We start from the raw sequence: 23,475 nt of genomic DNA, 5'->3' as shown, positions 1-23,475 counted from the left end.
CCTTCATTAAGCACTTAATCCCTAAAGGACTTTTCACCCAAATTCAGATCTAGCCTCAAATCATTGTCTTAAGTCATAAAGTTTCCACCTTTATGACTTTCCACGGCTAGGGAAGGTCCAAATGCTAAAACCCTAACATATTAATCCATTAAGACATCACAACTCTTGCATGGAGGGGATAGAATGATCACAATCACATTTTTATGCTTCCTAATATCTCCATAATGGATAAAGTTTCCAACTTTATCCATTAGAATGGTCCCAACAAACAAGATCTAGTGTTTAAGTCTCCAAGGGACCAAAAGTGCATCTTTTTCAACTTAATTCATTAAGTCCAAGTCTCCAACCTTCAGATCTGAATCAATATGATGTTTGGATGGATAAAGCTCACAACTTTATCCATAACAAGGTAACAAACATTCAAGATCTAAACTTTATGCACTTAAAATGACCAAAAGCTCATAACTCCCAAAACTAGCTAGATCTAACAATTTCATCATCAAGATTCAAACTTTATACATCTAAAAGAAAGATCAAGGTGAACAAGGTCTAGATCTAAAATCTCAAATGCAACCATTGCTTCTTCAATGAGTTTCTTCTTCTCCAAGGTGCACCAAGAACTCTCCCAAAGCACTTTAAAACACCTTCTTTTTGCTTACAAGGCTCAAACTAGGGTTAGGGTTTCAAGATAGGGTGTTGGAGAGGTGGAGGCTAAGAAGGGAATGGGTTTGGGGAAGTTAAAGAGCTTAAATAAGGCTCAAACTAAGAAAACAGGGTGTGGGCACTAATCGTGTATGCCCAACGTACTTGGGATTCCTTAGTACGCCCAGCATACTCCCCGTGTGCCCAATGTACTCCCCGTACGTCCAACGTATGTGGCAAACACAAAAATCGTCTTAACTTCAAACGTTCGTAACTTCTTCGTTCCAACTCCGTTTTCAACGTTCTTTATCTCCACAAAAAGATGTTGAAGAGCTCTACAATATTATCTAAATATCTTGGAGTAAACACTTCTCAAAAAAAATTTTCACATTTCATGCAAGAACCCGGCCTATGACTTTTTCTCTTTCTACCCTTCGGCCAAAAACACAATTCAAGGGTTAAATCTTTTAACTAACATTACCTCCTTCCACAAGGACTAAACTTTGCCTCCTTAAGGCCCAAAGCCTTACACAATCGAATTCCAGCCCACGACCTAGAAATCACAGGAAACAAGATGTTCTATTTAAAAAAAATAATAGAAGATATAGATTACTGTGATAAATAAAAAAAAATGATATATACTGTAATTAACTTATTTTTATAGTTTTTCTTAAGAATTATATTTAGGTGTAATTAGGTTTAATTAGGGAAAATAGTGAGGATTAAACCCTAAAACTGTATCCTTGATTAGCATCATAAATTTGTGCATTTAAGGGGATTATAACGTCCCACACCTTAGGCATTATAAAGAGCTGGAGAACTCGAGCAAAAATCCCACTTTAATTGCAAGAAATGGTGAAGAAATGAAGAGGAAATATGTGCTAGAAGTTATTGAGAATTTCAAAGTAATTTTTTGAAATTAAGGTATGATTCTTTAATTTGATCTTGATATAGTCCTTTGATTAGGTTTATACATCCGCATTTTGTGTTTTGGTTCCATTTAATGTCTTTGTTTGGACCACTAGGAGTTTAATTGCTAAAATTTTGAAGTATTAAAGTTTTGGTATAAAAATCAGAAATAGATTCAATTTGAGTTTATTTTTGATATTGGATTATGGATATTTGTTATTGAGAAGTGGAGAAAATTATTGGTGATTTTAGATATTTATTAGATGTTATTTTGATTAAAAACCTGAACTTCAACAGGTTTAAAAAAAAAAAGAATGAGGATATTTCGAGTACGGAAGAAAAGGTTCAATATTTGTCGTGTGGGTTAAGTCACATAGTATTTTAAAAGAAAATAAAAAAGTCGAATAGTATAACAAAAGTTTTTGTACTTTATGCTATGGAGAGTGGTCCTCTGCGCCAGTCAGCTTCACCACCAACCTACCACCAACCCACTAGACATAGGAAATGTTTACCACTCTACAATTTTTTTTATGATTAAATTAAATAAAAAATAATTTAAAACATAATAATATAATTTACATTAATTGAAACCACGTTACAGTAATTAAAAAAACATAGAAAATTAAATATAAAAAATAGAAAATTAAACCTAAATTACTAAAAAAATAAAAACGCATAGAAAATGAAAACTAAAATACTAAAAAAACGTGAAAATAATGTAGAAAATTAAACCTAAATTACTAAAAAGCATAAAAAAACATTGAATCTAGTTGCGTATTTGTCGAGAATTTCTTGTTGAATTTTTAAAAACACCCTAAAAATTTTCGGGTCAAGCTTCAATTGCAGCACCGTGTTTATATTTTAAACATCAATGAGTGTCAATTGTCGCCGATGAGCTTCCTCCGTTGACTAATTTTTTTTCTTTCTGAAAAATTTAGAGTTTTGTCTATTTTCTCCGCTAATACGTCCTCATTGGTTGATTTTCTGCTTGAAGACGCCTCCTTTCTCGCTTTGTCCCTTCCCAGTGGTCGACGAAGTTAGACGTCCGGTGGACCCTCCCCCTTGATGGCGTCGAACTCATCATTGAGGTCGGGGTTAAAACTATTGCCCGACTCGGACGTTCTCGGCCTTTTGTAGGAGCCGATGGTAGATCCCAAACGCGTCGTATCTGGATAAGGGACCCATTTTGGACCATTGCGACTAACTTTCCACGCTTTTTGGTAGGCAAATCGTTTACCATTGTTGGTAATTTTGTATTGGTACAACACGGTTGATAAAATGTTGAAATTGTTGCTACCACTTCTATGTATATTTTTAAGATTGTCAAATACGCCATTAAATTTGGTGCAATCCGCTCGAAGGTCGTGCCATTTTGCATTGACCGAGTCGTACGTCCGACTCGTTTGTCGACTTAATAATGCATGGAAGTGGTCTAAAACACGATTCCAAAAGTTTTGATCCGTTTGTGCGTTGCCGACATCCCTGTCTTGTGATACGAAAATCCAATATTTAGCTAAAGTTTTCTCCTCTTTATCAGTCTATTGCGTACTTTTCTTTCCTTGGATCTTTTGATTTTTTTGCCTTCTATGACTTGGTTGTGTTTCTTCAACCCGTTCATCTTCGTCGTCATTGTCGAAGTTTATAAGTTGAGATTGAGATAATGGAACTTGAGATGGTTGTGAAGTTTGTTGATGTTTGGAATTTTGGGCTTGAAATTGTAGAGAAGGTTGTTGTTGAAAGACTTAAAATTGGGGTTGAATTAATTGTGGTGGTTGTTGTTGTTGGTAGTAGTGTGTAGGTGGTATGGAAGATTGGTGAATAGAAATTGTTGTTGAATTGGAGATGATATTAACTGCATGTAGCTAAGATTCGCTAAACGATCATTTGGAGTGCTTGGAGTGTATGGAGTAGGTGATATATTTTGGTTTGGATCCATAGTTAGAAGGTGAAAAAAATATGAGAAGATAATGTTTTTTGTAGTGTAAAATTGTTAGTAAAATATGAGGTATTTATAGTTGTAGTTTAATTGGTTTTTAAACTGAAAAATATTTATTTTTTGACGTGCAACCGATATAGCAATAGATACAAAATGATCAAAATGATCGTTGACACTTTCCTCTTCTCCCATTCGTCCTCTTATTCCATCTTGGGAGTCACGCCACACCTAGAACACCAGTCCGAGGGGCGGTGTTAACAGTCTTCAAGGTCGTCACCTCAGCATCACGCGTGGGTTAGTATACAGACTCCGCGTAGCCTTAGTGGATTATGTTGACAAACCCATTCCAAGTAGCCTTAATGGATTATGTTGTGAGTGGTGATAAGTCATCTAGCCTTACAGGTTACTCATACACAAAAATAGTAATTACAGTATCCATCCCTGAAAATTCTATAACATGTTGTTTCTTTTAAGCTATCAAATTTCAACAAATTCAGTCCCTGCAGAAACTTGCGTGTGTTTCCTTTCGTGCTTTTATTTTTCAAAGTGTCAATTTCAAAAGTGTTTTTATTGAATTAAATTGGTAATTCCATAAATGGTCCCTATAATATTAATAACTTGAAAGTTTTAGTTTTGTAGTAAGAAGAAAAGTTTATCAAATGTGTTTCATATTTTATTTGATAATTTGAGTTACAAAATGGTCCCTACAATCTTAACAATTTGGTAATTTTTGTTAATATTGGTTTCATAAACACTTTTAAAATCACATGCCTTTTTATTTTAAAGGTTTCTTTGTTTTGGCTTGTGAGCATTAATTTTAAGGGTGTGACCTTATTTTGGAAATATAAGGTTAAGAAGAAGATAAAATAGTTTTACAAAAATTATTATTAATGTCCTAATTAATATAATCATAGAACAATTATTGCTAGCCGAACGAGACACATATGTGATGGAACGAAAACGGAATGATCACGTAGAATATGTTTAAGATTATGGCCTTACAAAACTTTTGGTGGAAAACAAAGCTTCGGTTGGGACTAATCGGTTGCAAGGTGAGTTTTTTTTGTGTTTAGTGGTTGCACGCATATAAATGTTTATCGTTCGTTTATTATGTGGTTTTTATTTATTTATTGACAATATGTTTCATATTAAGTATGGTTGTGTGCAAATGTTATTTTGGATTTGTTATCTATTGTGTGTGTTTTTTTAGATGACATGTTTAATGGGAACAAGTGGGTGTTTAATTGCCGTGAGCATGACGGATGTGTGTGATCGCCAAGGGATCCGACACTAGGTCGAAGGGCGACAGGCCGCATGAGGGAGCTTGTAGAGTGGGATCATCAGGATGCTACAAGTGCGGTAAGACGGGGCACTTTGGCATGGATTGTACTGCCCCTGCCCCCACAGTTCAGACATAAGACATGATTTGCTTTCATTGCAATCAGAAGGGCCATAAAAAAGCCAACTGCCCTAGATTGATAGCAGCAGCATCACTAATGGTGGCGCCGACTCCAGCGCTAACGCGGGTTGTGGATGGACGGAAAGTCAAGACAGAGGCTCCAATGGTGACGAGCCGGGCTTTTCAGTTGACAGCCGAGGAGGTACGGGCCGCCCCCGATATGGTGACGGGTATGATTTCTTCTCTCTAACTTTTATTATATGTCACTTGTGATGTTGATGTATTATGTTATATATTTTGTTTAGGATCATTCCATGTGAACGGTATCCTAATTTAAGTGTTGTTTGATTCGGGTGCTACCCGATTGTTTGTCTCTCTTGCGCTTAGAAAGAGGTTCCTTGAGTCTTCGGGCATATTAGATTGCCCTTTAGAAGTCGAGATTGCGGATGACCGCTCAGTGCGAGCATCGGAGGTTTTCAGGGATTGTGTTTTGAGACTGTTCGAGGAGTGCTACTTGGTAAACTTGGTTCCCATACCATTGTGGGGGAACAAGGTTATTATAGGCATGGATTAGTTGAGCCCCAATGGGGCGGTGATCGACTGTGCACAACAGTTGGTCCAGGGTCAGGACCCCCAGTGGGGGAGAGATGGTGATTCATGGCGAGATGCCACATCGTGGACCAACTTTATGTTCAGCAGCGAGGGCTATATGTTACTCCAGCAAGGGTGCGTAGGGTATGTCGCCTATGTCTTCGATACCCGGGAGACGGACGAGGCGACGGTGAGTGGTGTGCCGGTGGTACGAGAGTATGTGGATGTATTCCCAGAGGAGCTGCCTGGGATACCTCCGGAAAGGCAGGTAGAGTTCAGGATCAACCTAGTCCCTGGTGTGGTTCCGATAGTCAAGGCATCACATTGGCTGGCTCCTTCTGAGATACAGGAGTTGTGTACATAGTTGCAGGAGCTATTAGACAAGGGATTCATTAGACCGAGCAGTTTACCTTGGGGAGCCCCGATACTATTTGTGAAGAAGAAGGACGGGTCACATCGGATGTGTATAGATTACCGGGAGCTGAATAAAGTAACAGTGAAAATCTATTACCCACTCCCGAGGATTGATGACCTCTTTGACAAGCTTCAGGGAGTATCTTGGTTCTCCAAGATCGATTTGCGTTCGGGTTATCATCAGATGAGGGTCATAGAGGAGGATGTGCAGAAGACTGCTTTTCGGAAGCGATATGGCCACTATGAGTTCGTGGTCGCGCCTTTTGGGCTCACCAATGCTCCTCCCGTGTTCATGGATCTCATGAACCGCATGTGTAGATCGATGTTGGATCGGTCTGTGATAGTTTTCATTGATGACATCTTGGTCTATTTGATGAGATTAAAACTTAATCTTGAAGATCGATTAGATCTTAAACAGGTAAATAAATATTAAACAGCAAGAACACGAAAATAAAGAAAAAGTCAAGAATGAATCAAACGAGTCGAATGATTAAAATTAAACCCTCAGAAGAGCTCGATCAAGAACATCAACTGTAGAGGGTTGAAGGTTTACAAGAACGATAAAGAAAATTAAAGCTATCGTAATTCTCTATCTTGTAATCTAGATCGTTAACCTCATTATGCATGCAAGCATATACTTATATAATAAACCTAACAGGCTCTCGGTTGGACAGGCCCAAACCAGAGTACAAAATAAATGGACTAACAGTCGAGCCCAATGACGCAATCTTCAAATGAATCTTTAACCCAACAATCTCCCCCTTTGCGTCAATTGGAGCGAGATCTTCACTTGTTACTTGGGCCAGCAGCGGTAGCAGGTACTTTCTTCTTCACAGTCTGAAACAGACGAGAGATCAGAGCAAGTATTGTCTGCCTGAATCTGATGTACCATTGGATCATGTCGTTGAAGTACTTGACATCGTCTGCTGCATTCTCTTTACACCTTCGGATGATCGACAACACGTGCTCTAGACAAGCAGTGGTGTAAAGATGTTTGTCAGCTAAGGCAAAGAGACATTTCTGTCCTTCTGCTCTAGTGAACATGACCGAATTGCGTCTCGGGTCGATCTTGCCCATTTTCATTTGATTGAGATCACTGGCCGATCCCACAGGAGCTATCTTCGGTTTCTTCTTGAAGACTGTGGCTACCTCCTGATCCATTAGGGCTACCTCCATGATGTAACAGACTAACATCCTTTTGAGATGGTCTATAATCGGACCATATTCAGCTTCATTCGTCAAGAGGATGTTATGCAAAACGATCCAATCATGAGGATTTAGGTTCGGTAGATCTGCCAGGGATATAAGATGTTCAGTTCTTGCAGACCCTCGAATCACCTTGAACCGAACATTGATGAATCTTCCTTCGGTATAAGGCTTCAAAACCCGAACATTCACTATCTTCTGGGCGCTCCATGTTTGATACTGAGGACGAGCAGCCTTCAGATAGAATTCGATCAGCTCCCTATCAACCTCAGGATTAGGATGAGGGACTTCAAAAATATTGGAGATGGCGTGGAAGATAAACGCCTTTCGAGTCAACGACATATCGAACTGCGAATCGACAGAATTATAGCAGTCGAAGGAGATCACCGGCTCGAGCCATAGGATGCTAGGAGTATCTATGGCCTCCTTAATCATTCGCTCCCGAGTCCAGGCAGGGAAGAGAGTCTTCCTGCTCTCAAGGAGATCGTGGGCTTCTTTCTTCTTGCGTTCGGCTTCTTCAGCCTCTCGCGCCACACGATTGATATCATCATCAACATTGCGACTGTTTTTACGTTTCAACATGTCCGCAATGGTTTCTATATCCTCATCTTCATCTTCTTCCTCAGCTATGTTCTTCCCTTTATCCTTCACACCCGAACCCGAAGTTTGACCAGTCGGAGGTGGTTCGGTTGTGTGAGTAGCTTTGGAGGAAGGAGGTGGTTTCGATCCGGACTTCTTCCCTTCTCCCCCTTGTTTCGGATCGGACACGAAACTAGGTAAGCCCTCAATTTTGCTGAGAAGGTCCAGGGCAGGAGCAAGTTTTTCAGCAAGGGTTCGCCTCACCGAATGGTTGAGAATCGGATCGTGTGCTTCCAGGATGTTAGATAGGGCAGCGTGTACATCCGAAACACAAGTTTTTATAACCTCCCGTTCGGATCGAAGAGCTTCAAGCTGTTGCTGTGAGTTTGAAAGCTGAGTGCTCTTGACCTTGAGGGCGGTGGTTTTTCTTGCCAGAACGTCCATTAATGAATTTTCAGCTGCGAGATCCTCTTGTAGCTTAGCGAGGCGCTCGTCAATGGAGGCACGAAGAGCCGAGTTGTCATCGCTGATTGATTGGCGAAGTGTAGCGAATGACTGTAACTCCGTTGAGACGAACTTGGCCAATTGCTGAACGATTGGTTCCAAAGTTGTCTTGGTGGCATCAGCGATCTCCTGTAAGGCCTTCAAAAGGGAAGAGGCGTCTGAGAATAGTTTACCGACTTTTGCGGTCGCAGCCTCACAGGCTTTTGTAGAGGCGTCTATGGCGGCTGTGGCTGAAGCTACAGAATCATGCTGAGCCCTGGAGAAGGCATCAACAATCTTCTGAAGAGCGGCTTCAGAGAGAGGACTGGTTGTTGGAAGATGAAGTAAGAAGTAAGTCAACCTTCTCGTTTAGCTCCTTAAGATGCTTCTTCGTTACCGGAGCATCGTCCTCATCGTCACTTTGAACCTGAAACGGACTAAAGTAGACCGAATCGAAGGTCATGTTTTCACCGCCAAGGAACGGGTTATCTCCATCAGAGGCATGATCTTTGTGGTGATGAGCGAGTCAGATGATTTAACCGAACCTGAACGTTCAGTCAATTTCGCTTCTTACGTTTGAGGTTGAGAGGTAGTGTGAGGTACTGACTCTGATTCCATCATACCTAGCCCTTGCAGTATTCTGTTGAATGATGCTTCAGGAAGAGCTTTGGTAAAGACGTCAGCCAGTTGATCAGTGGTTCTGACAAAGTGTACTTCGACGTTTCCATCTTCCACGTGATCTTTGATGAAGTGATACCTCAGTGCTATGTGTTTGGTTTTAGAGTGTTGCACTGGGTTATGACAGATCCTAATTGCACTTTCAGAGTCACAATATAATGGGATCTTCTTCATATTGAGTCCATAGTCTCGAAGTTGACTCTGGATCCAAATCACTTGAGAGGTGCAAGATGTAGCGGCTATGTATTCTGCTTCGGCAGTAGACAACGACACGCACGTTTGTTTCTTGGATTGCCAGCTAACCAACTTCCCGTCAAGGAATTGACAGGCACCCGTGGTGCTTTTTCTGTCGAGTCCACATCCTCCAAGGTCAGCATCTGAATAGGCTTGAACAAAGAAGCCTGAGTTGGAAGGATACCATAGACCTAAGGAGGTGGTTCGCTTGAGATAGCGTAAAATGTTCTTCACTGCAAGCATGTGAGGTTCGCGTGGGTTTGCCTGAAATCGAGCACAATAACACACAGAAAACATGATGTCAGGCCTGCTAGCAGTAAGATACATTAGTGAGCCTATCATTTGACGATAGAGCGTGATATCAACAGCCGGTTTGTCTAGAGATGGAGTTAGCTTGGTGCCGAATGCCATTGGGACTTTGACTTTGGAGTCTCCCATCATACCAAACTTTGCTAGGAGAGTCTTCGTGTAAGTTTCCTGATTGATAAAGATGCCTTCGGGTCCCTGTCAAGCTCTCGGAGCTTGTTTGAGGCCATACACAGCTTTATCCAGAATGTAGCAATGATTTGGATATTTTTCGTTCACGAACCCAGGAGGTTGCTCCACATACACGGTTTCTTCGAGTTCTCCATTAAGAAATGCACACTTGACGTCCATTTGGAAAACTTCAAAGTTTTTGTGGGCAGCGTAAGCAAGAAATATTCTAACAAATTCCAGCCTAGCTACGGGAGCGAAAGTTTCTTCATAATCAATCCCTTCCTCCTGACAATATCCCTTTACTACCAGACGAGCTTTGTTCCTTATAACATTCCCTTCCTTGTCCATTTTATTCCTAAAGACCCATTTGAGACCAACAACCAAGGCATCTGGAGGAGTTGGAATGAGGCGCCAGACTTTGTTCCTTTCAAATTCGTTCAGTTCGTCTTGCATCGCTTGAACCCAATCGGAGTGATCGAGAGCAGTATTAACTGTCTTCGGTTCAACTTTTGATACGAATGAGTTAAACATACAAAACTCAACCTTTGAAAATAAGGATGTCTGTTTTGCCTTCAGTTGTGATCGGGTCAGAACCTTTTCGGAGACATCACCAACCACTTGAGAGATAGGATGATCTCTGGTCCATTTGGTAAGAGAAGGATAGTTTGGATCAAAGGTTGGGTCTAGTTCAGCATTGATCATTTCTTCTGGCTCGGATTGGCTTTCGTAGTCAAGTGACATATCACCATGCTCCCCCTCGATTGATGAGCTATGAGAAACTTGAGGTTCAGAGGTTTCTTGTGGTGCTGGACTTTCAGGCGTCGATGCACCTTCGGTTGGAGAAGCACTTTCGGTTGCAGTTGGACTTTCGGTAGTAGTTGTAGAGCTTGGCTCCCCCTCAACATGTGAGCTTGGCTCCCCCTCAACTGAAGCATCGTTGGATGGAGGTTCATCAGAATTCGATCCTCCTTCATTCATTCTCCTGGCAGCTTCTTCGATAATTTGCTTCATGTGGTCTACCTTGTTGTCTGCTGCGCCTGCTTCTGAGAGAGTAGCTTTCTCTGGTTCGTCAAATAGCTCCAGAAACTTTTCATATAGATTAGCGATCGAGACTGTGACTTGGCCAGTTTGAGGAAAGATGTCCCCAGCTGTGTCTTCTTTGGCCTGTAGCCTTTTGACATAGCTATCGTCGAAAGTCACGTAATAAGTCTCTTCGATTTTTCTCGAACGCTTGTTCAGAACTCTGTATGCTTTGGAAGTGAGAGAGTAGCCCAGAAAGATTCCCTCGTCGGCTTTGACATCGAACTTGTTGCGGTGTTCCTTTGAGTTAAAAATAAAACACGTTGAACCGAACACGTGGAAAAATTTCACATTGGGCTTTCTGTTGTTGAGAATCTCATTAGGTGTGAGCGTAAATCGTTTGTTGAGATAAGACCTGTTCTGTGTAAAACAAGCAGCAGAAATTGCATCAGCCCAAAAATAAAGAGGTAAGGAAGCGAAACTTAGCATAGTTCGGGCAGCTTCACACAAAGATCAGTTTCGTCTTTCGACAATTCCATTCTGTTGAGGTGTGTAGGGAGCTGAGAAGTTGTGACATATTCCCTTTTCTGCTAGAAATTCTTCAAATTCCCTGTTCTTGAATTCCAGACCATTGTCGCTTCTGATGTTGCGAACGACCTTCTTGAGCTGTACTTCAATCTGCTTGATGAACACTTTCAGCTTATGAGTCGCTTCAGATTTGAGCTTTAGAAAGAACACCCATGTAAATCATGAAAAGTCATCAACAATAACAAGAATATACTTGCTACCACCGATGCTTTCAATAGATGATGGACCACACAAATCAATATGTAGTAATTCGAGTGGTTCAACAACTTTTGTGTTAATTATAGATGGATGACTTTGACGACTCTGCTTCCCCATTTCGCATGCAGCACACAGATGATCTCTGTCGAACTTGAGCAATGGAAGGCCTCGAACATGACCTCCAGTGACAAGTTTGTTGATATCTTTGAAGTTGAGATGAGAGAGTCTTCGGTGCCACAACCAGCTTTCGTCAGATTGAGCTTTTGATAACAAGCATATAGCTGGGTTTCCTTTGATGGGTTTAAGGTTTAGAGGAAACATTTCACCCTTACGCTCCGATTTGAGAATTACTTTCTTCGTCTTCTTCTCAATAATTTCAGAACCTTCATCGTCGAATGAGACTTTGAGACCTGTACCTCCAACAAGCTGAGATACACTGATGAGGTTGTGTTGTAGTCCTTCCATATAAGCCACCTTCCTTATAGTAAAATCACCATTAGTTATCATTCTGTATCCCTTTATGGTGCCGAAAGAGTTGTTTCCGAACTTGACGTTGCCACCATTTGAAAGAGACCTGTATTCCCTGAGCTCTTCTTTCCTTCCTGTCATGTGACGCGAGCAGCCACTATTGATGTACCATTCTTCGTCGAACTGCTCGTCACTTATAACCTGCAAAAATTAAGCAGATTTAGGAACCCAAAGTTTCTTGGGTCCACGTGAGCTTTTCATAGGAACAAGAATAGTAAGAGAGATGTCAACAAGATATGTTCGTTTTATGAGTGTTGTTTCATCTTTCTTTTTGATGGTAAAGACTTTTATTTTATTAGGATTAGGTGCGTTCGGTTTAGACTCTGGATTGGATGCATTAATCTTCTGTTTGCCCTTTTGTTTAGCTGACAAATGAGATTTTTGAGAACGAACGGAATGAGCTTTTGAGTGAGATGGAGATGAATTGGAAGAAGTAGAAGAATTAGAGGAATGAGAAGGAGTGGGTTTAGATTGAGATGACTTCTTAGCTGGAGACTCTGGGTGACCCTTTTGCTTTTGATCATTGGTGGGACTGACCTTAGAGTTGTGATTTCCTTTGATTTCAGAAACAAACCTATGCTCTCGGTTGGAGTCGTTCTGTGAACCGAACCTTTGCTTTCGGTTGAAGTCATCCTTAGAACCGAACCTTTGCTTTCGGTTGGTATTCTTTTCCGAACCGAACCTTGGCTTTCGGTTGTTGTGGCTCTCATGCTTTTTGACAGGATTGTTCTCAAACTTCAGATTCTTGTCTTGTTGTGAGAAATATGCATTCTGGGATTGCCAGAATTGTTTCCTTTCAGAGAGATTCTTCCTGTATCTCTGGTTCCTTTCACGTTTCTTATTCCTCATCTGCTTCGGTTGATGATGAATATTGGCTTTCACTTTCGGTTTCTCCTTGGCTGGTTCACTTTGAACTGTGGGAGTTTCGCTTTGAACTGAGGAACTAGAGGGAATGTCTTCTTTTGCCGAACTTCCATTCTCTTGAGGAATGTTTTTCGTACCACTAGTACTTGGCACATCGAATTTATCTGGCTTGTTCAGAGGTTCTGGTATGTATTTACCTTTACTAATCCATGAAGTCCTTTCTGACAAGCCCACCGTTTCATCTGCATTATTGATTGGAGCTGACCAGAAGAACTCATCACAGCCATCAACATTGTCTTCGTTTACAATAGCTGTGAGTTCAGCAGTTTGATGTTCGGTTACTCCAGTGACCTTGTACACTTGATTTGGAGTGGTTCGGACCTTTTGATATACAACCGCTTTTTCTGCTAAGATCGGGGACTTTTGTTGGGACAATCGAGTGAATTCCACTGAATTTTCAGAAATTAGATTCTTGTGGTTTTCAGGTTCGTTTTTTACAAATTCTGAGCAGTCAACCGTGTCCTCTACAGAAATTTCACTCATGTTATCATCCTCATTAAGCTCAGATGCATTTTCAACATCAATTTTGTTTTCTGAGCTCAAGTTGGCGTTTAAAGAGTCAAATTTTTGTATGGTTTCGGTTCTCAGTTTAAGTCTATCATTTTCATCCAAAAGGTTTTTAAGCATGTCCTTGTGGTCCTTGGATTTAATGAAGGATTCAATTTTGTCCAGTCCATACATATAGGTCGGATTGACGTCATCAGATGATATCACACTCTCACAATTATAAGCTTCGGCATCAATTTCATCCTCCTTAAACTCAAGGAAGGGCAAAATCATGCGATGAATCTTTTGGCCTATTTCACAGTCCAAGTGAAGTTGAGTAATATTAGTATAAAGACGTTTTGCAATCAAACAAAAAACATTACGCTGTTTTAACAACTTTAATTTGTCTCTTTGTAAATAAATGTTTTCATCTTTTATTTTAACTAATTCAGACTCCTTCAACTCGATCCACATGCGCCGCTCCTCACTCTTCGAAGACGCCCTGCTTAATTGATCAGTTAGATTAGAATTGGTGACTCAAGTTTGAGTTAAACTACTATCTAGATGAGAAATTCGTGAATTAACATTTTTTAGTTCTTTTTCATATGAGGATTGTGGTACTTTAAATGAAACAAAAACCGATTGTACCTTCTTGATCAGTTCATCGAGCTCATTGAACTGCACGCTGAGCGGTTTGGCAGTAAAGCACATATCCTGCTGTTCCTTCGGTTCATTGCTTCCACCATCAGTGTTGTATCCCCTCATCTGAGACACTTCAGACACCATTAGGCACCTGCCTCCACTGCTCTCCTCTTTAGCTACACAAGCCTTTCCATGCGAAGGCTTCCTCACTTCATCGTCTTCTGAGTCGGTTGACCAAACTTCCACGCCACCGAACTCGTCATCAGCAACCGAACCCTGCACAATTAGAGCATTCATGGAAGGGTTAGCGGTAGATTTCTTCTTTCTCATCTCATCAATCCTTTTCTGCAACAAAGCTTCCTCATCCTTTTCCTCATCCTTTTCAGCCATCTTTTTGAGGACACAATCCTTAGCATAGTGGTTTTTCCCACCACAGTAGTAACAGCTTACTCCAGAATCACCGTCTGCCTTCGGTTCCTTCTTGGGCTCTTCAACCTTCGGTTCATTGTTAACCTTTTCTGAACTATAACTCCCCTGCCAGTTTCGGTTTTTGTTGTTGGGGAACCTCTTCTTAATGAACCTCTTGGGGTTTGACACCATCATAGCATAATCCTCAGACGTGAGGTCATACTCCTCCAAGTTGAGGTCTTCATCCTCCATCACAGCTTTACTTTTTGACAGGAGGGCCAGTGAACCTAGGCCTGAAACAACGTTCTTTTCCTGCAGCACAATCTTCTCCCGGGACTTGAGAATACCCACAAGTTTTGCCAAAGAATATGATTTAAACTGCTCATGGGCTTTAACTATAGACACCACTGCTCTCCATTCTGACCTTAGACCATTTAAGAACGTAACCTTCTGCTCGATAAGCTTCCTTTCGATGTCATGTTTGATCATCTTGCTAAGAAGATGATTGAAGCGATCGAACGTCTGGGTCACAGTTTCTTCGGCTCCTTGCCTGAATTCTCCAAACTCAGATAAGAGCAAGGTTTGGATAGAATGTTCAAGATCCTCGTCTGTAGAGTACAGTTCACGAAGTCTATCCCAAACTTCCTTTGCCGTCGTGCATGAGCTTACCAACCTGAAAGTGTCGGACTGAAGAGTGAATCTGATCAATCTTAACGCCTTGATATTGCACTAGAATTTATCCTTTTCATCTTGCGCAATATCTTTAACATCCATCAGCAGATCATTGTACTCCTTTTGAGTTTTGATAATCCTCGACGTTGCAGAGTGAGAAAACGGTCCATTGATAATTGCTTCCCATATGAGGTATCCATTGTCCTCAGATCCTATAACATAGTCTTCGAAGTGATGCGCCCAAACTTCATAATCATGGGTATATAAGATGGGAATCTTCGTGGTTGAACCAATGCTGTTGGAAATATTGATGGGATTCGATTGCGACTCATCCATAATGATCGAATAACATGTTTAAAGATCAGACTTGTAATAAATCAGATTAGGGCAAAACAATAAATATCAAGATACGTCAATAATGAGATGACGGCTCAATAAATATCAGTAATTGCGGAAAAACCCTAATTGAAACCTTTTCACAGAAAAGATGTGTATCGATTACACAGCCTCCTGCTCTGATACCAATTGATGAGATTAAAACTTAATCTTGAAGATCGATTAGATCTTAAACAGGTAAATAAATATTAAACAACAAGAACACGAAAATAAAGAACAAGTCAAGAATGAATCAAACGATTCGAATGATTAAAATTAAACCCTCAGAAGAGCTCGATGAAGAACATCAACTGTAGAGGGTTGAAGGTTTACAAGAGCGATAAAGAAAATTAAAGCTATCGTAATTCTCTATCTTGTAATCTAGATCATTAACCTCATTATGCATGCAAGCATATACTTATATAATAAACCTAACAGGATCTCGGTTGGACAGGCCCAAACCGGAGTACAAAATAAATGGACTAACAGTCGAGCCCAATGACGCAATCTTCAAACGAATCTTTAACCCAACACTATTCCAAGACTTGGGAGCAGCATGAGGAGCACTTGTGGGAGGTATTGGATACTCTTAGGAGGGAGAGCTTGTATGCTAAGTTCTTCAAGTGTGAGTTCTGGTTGCGCGAGGTGCAGTTTCTTGGGCACCTTGTCAACCAGAACGGGATTTCAGTCGACCCGACCAAAGTGGAGGCCGTGATGAGGTGGGAGGTTCTGTTGGATTAGATGGCTAATCCCATAACTATTATTGGTGTCTACTTGACCCGAGAGTAGCATGGTCCATTTGGGTTGCATAACACTAGGACAATTTGTTAGGATGGACTCTTGAGAGAAGGTTATATATGATTTATTAATATATTAATATAAAATCATATGTTTTAATTAGTATTGATGAAGAATTAATTTGGAATTAATTTATGATCAAAAGAGACTAATTAAATCTATGGGGACTAATTATGGTAATTATTTATATTTATATGTGTTGGGCTTATGATCCATGTTGGACCAAGTTTATGTATGAACACATAAAGAGTTGGTCCACATGAACTATGGATCAAAAAACCTGTGAGTATGGATTTGGGTTAAACCTATGACCCTTGGAATCCACCATGTAAATATGTTGCTTCATGACCAAAAACGTGTGCATCTTTTCTTAGAGAAATATGAATGATTTTGGGTGCATGGAATTCTCTCTCAATAGCCACCTTTTTCCTAGGTGAGTTGTGAGCCATTTAAGGAATTCATACTTTTGGTTCTAAGCTCTTAAGGCCAAATACAACAAGGTTTCAAGCTATATAAAAGGTATGTCATCCTAACTAGTATTTCATATTGTTTATGTCAATTGCATACTAGTTATAGGCTAAATGCTTTGGAAATACCATTACATGTATTATTAAAGAAAACATAGATCCAAGGCATTTAGGGTTGTATGTGCACCATAGGATCTTGTAGTATACAAAACCCAACTGTGGTATCAGAGCCATGGGTTGTTTTCTATTATATTTGATGTTATTATTGGTTTTCGAAGCAAAAAATCCAATTTTCTGCATTCTGTCAGTAGGACTCGCTGAGTTGCTTGAAGATACTCTTGGACTCGTCGAGTGCATCAAGGGACTCGACAAGTTGGTTGTCTTAAGTGTAGATTTTTGAGTTTTTTTTGGCCTGTTTTGGATTAGGATCATTACCACAAAATGTTTTTGGTCATAAAATTTGATTTTGATGCTATGGTAATGATTATCCTCATCCAAATAAAGGATAATTGTCAAATTTTCAAGATTGGTATTAGTTTATGTGATTAGCTAAGTTCTTGAAAATTGTTGATATGAATTATCTCTACTTATGAGTTTGATCTACATCATAGAAATATTACTTGATTATTTTGTTAATTGGTATATTTGATCTTAATGGTTTTTATGAACTCCATAACTTGTCGTCAAGTTATGGAATATAAAGAGTTTTCTTTTAAAAGAGTCATTAAGTCTCGTAGGTTATGAAAATGGAAGAGTCTCTATTTTTAATGTCATCATAAAATGTTTTTTATGTCCTCCATAACTTGTCTTCAAGTTATTAAACTTGAAAAGTTTTCCGTAAAAACAATATTAAACTCATAAGTTATGGAAACCAAGAGTTTTTGAATTGTTCAAAACTTTCCCTCAAGTTTTGGAATTTATAAAGTTACCCCCCATTTATACTTTAATTCCAACCCTTAGAATTTTAACAGTTTAAAATTCAACCCTTATACTATTATAATAATATAAGTTTAATATATATATATATATATATATATATATATATATATATATATATATATATATATATAGATATATGTGTATAAGAGTAAGTTAGTCTTACCGTTAGTAGGCCTCATTCACAAAACCGATCTATATGGGGGGTATAAGGTTACTCCCTATAAAATGACAGTTTAATGGGTGTCCACTCTCACCCACCGCTTCCTTGACTGGTGGAGGGTCGTTAGCCGAATGGGTAAAACAAGACATTAATTCTCCCTTCATTAAAAGTATAATGATAAATACTAAGTAACTAAACACTTATAAATTCTCAATCTTAGTTACTTAGGAAAATGTGAATATGGTGCTAACCCATGAAATTGCACTTTGCACCTTGTTAAGTTGTTAATGGAGTGTGTGTGGTTAACCGACACACTAATATGGGACTGACAATGTGTGGAAAAGGGTAGCTTAATGTTAATCATAGATCAATGGAGCATGTGTGGTTAACCGACACATTTATTAGGTGGTTGTAACATTAAGTGTACCAAGTTAATTTGCATGGTTATTTACTCCTTGTTTGTGATCCTCGACACCCCGGTCACAAACTTGAAGGGCACAATCGAGATTTAAACATGCCATTGAATAGTTTAATGAATCTCAAAAGATCTAGGAGTTTCAATTCATTTAAAACCTAATGTTAAATTTCATTTTTCATGGTGGAAATTGGTAAATTGTCATTAACCAACCTTCAAATATTTTGTAGCTTGGATTACGACATCCCTCTTCCAAGTTATAAAATATCGTGTTGGGTCCTAGCCTTAATATTTCATATCGGGTGTTATATTAAGGACTTAAATCAACTAAACTTGAATTTCTCCCTCATAGATGTCTAGTTATGACAACTACGGTCTTCCTTATCCTTTTGGATAAAGCTTTCCTAATGAAGATGATATCCCAAATATCAATCAAGGGGAAAGATTAATCCCTTTGTTGTGCATTAATGGGACTGGAAGTCATACTTCACCTCCTCCAATTATTCTCCCTAACCCACAAGTTCTTGAAAGGTTCAAGGTCACTCAATCCCTATTGGCAAGCAATATCTATATGTACTCACATCTTGGAGATGAAGTCTCATATTGACAAGCTGGGAGAGTTAGGTGTCGAAGTCTTAAGGAGGTTGACTGTTGACTGGGTTCTTCAATCACTTTCTGAGTCATATAGTCAGTTCATTAAGGACTACTATGTGATAGAACATGACATGACCCTTAATGATCTTACCTATTTGCTTGTTGATGCTGAATCAACAATGATTTGGAGCACTGGTAAAGAAATTTTGATTGGAAGATCTACTTCCCAAACTTACATGGACATTGACAATGGAAACATTGGAAGTCCAGAAAAGTCTTCTCTTCCCAATGGAAAAAGGATCGACCATAGTCAACCCGGTTGAGAAAATTGTAAAGAGAAAGGTTAAGTCTGAGATAGTCCCATGTACCATTACTAAAGATTTCATATATTTCTATTCCCAAAAGAAGGGACATTGGTTGCGAAGCTGCCCTATTTACATGAAAGTTCACTAGGATGGTAAAAGTAAAAAAAAAATTGACTATACTTCAAGTAAAGTCCACTATCTAACTCTATTAAGTTTCTATTTGGAGATTCTTACTATATGATGTGACTAGGTTGCATTTTGATATTTTGTAGAATCGAGAAAAGGAGAGGATACTTAAAAGAAGAGTAAGCTGATTCTGATCGTGAATAGATGGTTTTCGATCGCATGGTTCGATGATCAGAATTTTGAGCTGCTGCTTAAGAGTTATGACAAATTGCTTAGGAATACATAATAACATAGTTTTCATTTGTATTTGCATTGTAAGGAAAAGTTTTTTCCTGAGTTTTATAAATAAAAGAAATTTTTTGAAATTTATTTATTTTTAAGTTTCCTTACAATGGCATTTGTGAAAATTATTGTTTATATGTTTCCATTGATAGCAATATGAATTTGATTCCTTCGTTTGTGGTAGCGTCATAATTTACCAAATAAGGAAAGATTCTCATCACCCAAGTTTCAGTTGGATGAAAACTTGGAATCATGCAACTTGTATTGTATGATGAATGAGAATTTTCATCTTTGGGTAATTAAGACTAATTCCTTGTTCACATGTATATGTGAGTCAAGTGAAGGACTGGGAGATCGGGTACACTTGGTTGTGCGCTGATCAGGTCCACCACAAAGAACGATAAGGATATTCGTCATGATTTACTAAAGTTTAGTAAATATGGTTGGGCTTACAAGTTGAAGTATAATTCTAAAACATTGGAAAAGTTTCAATGTATGGCAGGACAAATGAGAAGAATCAAATTGGAAAAGTTTCATGTTTTATGATCATCTTAATGATTAGGAAAAACCATATCACAAGTGATCCTCTAAGGACATCTTGGAGAAATGTTTGACTAAGAAGAGGAATCGTGAATTGTTGAAATGGTTAAATCAAAATATGAATCATACTTCGTTCCAAAATTGAGTCTTAGAGTAACACTCCAAGATCGTGCCTTGAGTAACATAATGTTAAGAAGGTTTAAAACACTTATCAAATGTAGAGTAAAATGTTTTCTACTTGTTTAAACATAAAAGTCACCCTCTTAAACATAAACGAGATCGGAAGCTGTCATCAGGAACCGCAGTCAAACTCCGCACCATAGTCAAGTACCGCAACCACTGTCATTATCATCAGCACTTAGTCTTAGTCTTTTATCTATTTTCTAGAAGTACTCTCTTTTATCCAATGTGCCCTGCGTGGCAACTTTTAATAGATAGGACTTTTGTAATCTACGAGACTCAATAAATAGAGTTCTCATCTTCAAAATAATATACATCTTTCCCACATCTTGAATCTTATAGCTCATCTTACTCCATAGTTACTCATCACTTAAATATAATCTTGAGTATTTGAAATCTATCTTCGGAGCAAGTCTTTCTCGACTTTATCACTAAGTTTGATCTCACTGACTAACTTGGATTGACTGCAATTCTCGTTAAGTATCAACTTATGTGCATACTTGATATAATAATTGTTGTCATTTATATTTCCTTATATTTCCGCACCTAACCTTCTAAATATCTAACTCTAAATTCTTACTGTTGAGCTTTAATGAGCCTTTGAGTTAAACTTTATTCCGCATTATCACTTGTTCTAACGTTTGTTCAAGTGTGACTCAAGTTTTTCTCTCAACAATTAGTATCAGAGCCAAAGTGGTTGCCTATTGAAGAAATAACTCTGATTTCTTTAAAAGGCCTTCTATACCACTAAAGCTCACTTCTTCAAAATAACAAAAAATATATTTTCAAAATAAGGAAATATGGCACAAGCATTATCACTCAATGTTTCCAACAGTGTTGGTGGTTCGAATAGAGCTCCGATACTTGTGGCAAACGAATATCATCACTAGTCACAAAGAATGGAAAGGTATTTATGAAGACTTCGAAGAGATGTATGGAGATCTGTGGAAGAAGGACCTCATGTCCCCGTTCTCATACCAATTCAAACCGATGGTGCCACAGTCAGACTTGGAGGCAGTCAACCAGCCATGAATCGTCCCACGAAGAATGATCTTGATAAAATGGAAAATGATGCGATTGCCTTTTATGAGATATCATGTGGAGTTACTCCTGATAACTTCGATATCATAATAAATTTCAAATCAACTAAAGAGATATGGGATGTTCTCAAAAACCTGTATGAAGGAACTGAACAAGATCAAGATAAGAAGCTTACAACCACACTCAATGAATTCAACAACTTCAAAGCTCATGCCGGTGAAAGTTTGGAAGACTCCTTTAAAAGGTTTAATCTGATTGTTACGAAACTGTCAAATACAGGCACCATCCGAAGCAACCATGAGACAAATCTTCAGTTTCTTAATGGTTTGGGTAGAGATTGGACTACTACTAAGATGATAGTCCAAGTAGATAGAAATTTTCACTCCTTATCTCTGTATAAGCTCTATGGTGAATTACAAGCTCATGAATTAACCGTGCTCAAAGATTGTGCTGACTTTAGAGGACCTCTTGCCCTCGTAGCACAAGCACCACTTACTTAACCTTACTCTCCCTTGTATGATAACCCTCCACAGTCATACGAAGCTGACTCAGAGTATGATGATGAAGAAGAGTTCCAGAATGCAATTGCTCTTGTTATTCAACAGTTTAACAGGCTGCCACCTCCATTGTTTCGCAAGAATCAACATTTTACTAAGGCTCCCTTTAATCGCAAATTCAATTTTCAAAACAACCACTCTCGATTTCCAAACAAATCCCACCGATCACCACAACCTCAGAACAATCAACCCAAAGAGGCACCGCAACCTATCAAAAATGACTCCAGTACATCAAATGAAGACAAATATGATGTTATAATATGTCACAAGTGTAACAAGGAGAATCACTTTGCCAAGGATTGCAAAGCCAATGTGGTAAAAGATCGAGCCTTCTACCTTAGAATGGCTAAAGAGATGGAGGAAAAGGAGAGAGCTAGATCATATGTAGCCCAAGTCAAGAGAGACCATCAAGTGTGCTCATCCGGAGATGAATATGAGAATAAAAACATTAAGGGAAAAGGCAAGATCTACATGATGGCAACTTCGGATGAGGATGGATTAACGAAACTAGAAAAGAATTACTGCTACATGGCTAAAGATCGAACTCTAAGCATCGTTGAGCAGGTAAAAATCATGATCCAAACTCTTAATTATAGCATGCATGATTGTCAACCATTCATAGACAACTTAAATGACACATATGTTGCCGTCCTTTCAGACTATAACAAAGGTCTAGATGATAAGAATATTGCGTCCCAAGAGATGTTTCACGTGAGAGGACAACTAGATATCAAAAGACTCAAAGTAGCTATGTTAGAGAAGGACTTAGTGTTAGAGAAAGATGCAAGAATGTTGAGTGAAACACAGTTAGAAATAGCTTTGAATCAAAGAGATTTAGCTCAGAGTGAAATTGTACATTTAAATCTTTTAATAGAAAAACCCTTTAATGAAAGCGAATCTTTTGAGAACCTTGTGAATAATGGAACCATAGATAACACTTATAATTGGGGTTGGTCCAATGGATACAGTACCACAAAGGACTCATCACCTCGGTTTAACAAGGACCGTCCCTATGTCCTTCCGAACCGAGAGTCCCATTACCCTGTCAATGATAAAACCTTAAAAGAGGATATGAAAGCGCAGTTCGGTCGCTTTCATGATCTAAGCAATAATTGTGTCATTAAGGAAATCCTTCTTGAATCCTCAAATCACATCTGTGATAAAAAATCAGTCATTGGCACAATTAATCCCAACTCTCAGGTGTCATCTATTTTTGATGAAGAAATTCTTATGGAAGATCCAATAGATTTCACAAACTTTCCTTTACTATCTTCTGACCGCAGCTTCGCCAATCACAGTCCTACACCACAATATGACCAACTTGTTGGATATAGTGTCTAAGTCGATAACTTTATTTGGTATGTACTTGACCCGACCCGGCATGGTCCATTTGGGTTGCATGGCATTGCAATACTTTGATAGACTAAATGAGAGAATAAGGCACTTATGATTATTAATATATTATAAGTTCTAATATATTAATAATAGTATTATTTAATTAGTATTGATCAAGTATTAATCTAGTATTAATTTGGTGATCAAAGTGAGACTAATTAAATATATAGGGTTGACTATGACAATCATCAATTCTTTTATGGTGGATGAATGATCCATGGTTTATGGGTTATGGATGTAACCATTTGGAGCTCCATAGATAGTCCATGGGAGTTACAAGCTCATGG

This window comes from Lactuca sativa, chromosome 3 (assembly GCF_002870075.4).
Source record: "Lactuca sativa cultivar Salinas chromosome 3, Lsat_Salinas_v11, whole genome shotgun sequence".
Taxonomy (NCBI): Eukaryota; Viridiplantae; Streptophyta; class Magnoliopsida; order Asterales; family Asteraceae; genus Lactuca; species Lactuca sativa.
The sequence above is the reverse complement of the archived record's forward strand: the minus strand, read 5'-3'. Positions refer to the sequence as shown.